The sequence below is a fragment of the Cupressus sempervirens genome, chromosome 7, assembly GCF_028749045.1.
Source record: "Cupressus sempervirens isolate cs-2001-9-10 chromosome 7, ASM2874904v1, whole genome shotgun sequence".
NCBI classification, from domain to species: Eukaryota; Viridiplantae; Streptophyta; class Pinopsida; order Cupressales; family Cupressaceae; genus Cupressus; species Cupressus sempervirens.
In genome coordinates, this window is record NC_143124.1 from 240,685,416 (window position 1) to 240,687,600 (window position 2,185).

The 2,185-nt window shown below is 30.4% G+C and overlaps 1 pseudogene; it reads right to left on the reverse strand.

Annotated features, from left to right (window-relative positions):
- Positions 1-1,295: 1,295 nt before the first annotated feature.
- Positions 1,296-1,922, reverse strand: LOC149546394 (uncharacterized; annotated as a pseudogene).
- Positions 1,923-2,185: the final 263 nt, after the last annotated feature.

Consider the following 2,185-nt stretch of genomic DNA (forward strand, 5'->3'; position numbering starts at 1 on the left):
CATTGTTAATTTTAGGATCTAATCAAGGTTATGTATGATGTGTCTACATCGTGTATGCTTCGTGTCTTCATCTATCTACCTCGTGTTTGTTTTGTGTTTTCATTTATTAAAATGTATATTTTATAAATATTTTAGGCTTTATATACAAATATGTTTGTATCTATGATTGATTTTTTGAGGACAAGCAAATTCAAGAGGGGAGGACTGTGATGTCCCGATTTTGGCAAGTAATTTAAATAATAATAATAATAAATATTTTATATAAAGTAATTTTAATAAATAATATTAAAATAATAATATTATGCTATAAGTAATATTATAATAATTATATTATGTCAGTAATATGAATGAAATAATAAATAATGATAAAGACATGCTTTAATATAGCAATACTATCTTAGTAAAAGTATTATAATAATATTATTTATAAGTAATACTATTATAATCCTATAATACTTTATAATCATATTAGACTTATAAATTCAATATTATATTATAATCATATAATAATGTCATATTATGTATAACGTATTATAATATAATTAATGAAATAATAATAATATAATATAAGGATATTATGATTACTAAGATATATTTCAATGTAACAATACTATATTAATAAAGAATTATAATAATGTATAGTTGATATATTATTAAATTAATATATATTACAATATAATTATTAATATAATATAATTATTATTATGAAAAGATGTGTCTTTTACTACTAAAATGTATATATGTGGAATATTAACTTTGAAAGGGTATCATACAGAATCAGAAAGAAATTATCAAAACCATCCGGAGAAAAAATATGGCAAAAGAATTTATATAAAAGGAAAAACATAGATAAATGATGGACCCCCAATTTGGGTTCATTACATCTTCGGTGGCAACATGGCAACTGCCAGAAATGTCCACTTTTTCAGCTACTTTCCTAGCAATGCAAATTTTTTGATGAACTTCTTCGTTTTGCATGCTCATCAAAAATTACCTCAAGTGACCTACTAGCTAGCATCCACATCAAGGGCCCACCACAAAGCTATTCCCTTCCAAAATTCATTATCTTAAAGACAACAACCATGTTGTGCTATTTGGTATTTAAATAGTAAAATGTTTGTTGCTCGTCCCATGTGGGATAAAACATTTGAACCATTTTCTCCTTTCCACAAATATAACTTTCTGGAATAATTTCAAAATTAATGCAAGCTTGAGGCAATCATTGTTGTATTTTCTTGGTACTCAAATTTGATTAATCCAATGCTATCCAAGAATAGCCGTAGATAGGCTTCATCCTAACTAATCCCTGAAAAAAACTTTTGACCCACTCGTCTACTTCCCAAAATGTCATTTTTGAGTCCCTTTTCCCTTGGTGTCTTAGTTGGCCAACTCTTTTTATGAATGCGGTGCTTGACCAACAAATGTCCATACATTGCTTCACTCTCAGAGCTGAGAGAACCAACAAGAATAGGCACAATCTTCACTAGCCACCCTTCAAATTTTTTTGCAAGGTATGGCAAGTGCATTTCCATACTATGTTTTTCTTCATCTAGTTGAAGATCCATGACCTCAAATTTCCTAGTTGGTCTAAGTTCTTCATTAACTTTTAAGTCAATTAGGAGGTCCCCCAGAGGTGTCTTATAGACTGTAGCCCTTGAGGTGGAAAAATTTGATGTGTAATAATGGTGTGAAGGACCAAGAAGAAACACACAAGATATGCTTTCTAGATCAATACTTTGCAAATGTGAATACTACACAACAACCTAAATATGAGTAGCTTGCATGTAGAGAAATCACAATCAAACATCAAGAGACTTAGACTAGCCACTGGCTCTTAATCATCTATCCAACTCTTCTCCTAATTGCCTTCTATTATCAATGTACCAAGACCCAACATGAACAACTTTCCTTGCTCTCTCCATGCTCGTGCTTATGTTCCCAAATTTTTTTGCAGCGGGAATGCTACACAACCATCAACTCCCAAAAGGGAGAATATAATATATGCCACAAGGGAACAAAAACAAATTGTAGTGCTTTAGGAATGAAGAAAGAAACATTGAGGGAATCTGCATTAATTTGGTCACGATGGCTAGATGTCCCCATCATAGATGCTATCTTCTACCTAATTAAAATGAAAATGAAACGATCCCATTTTCACTTCTAAGACATCTCTTGGCTACTCACA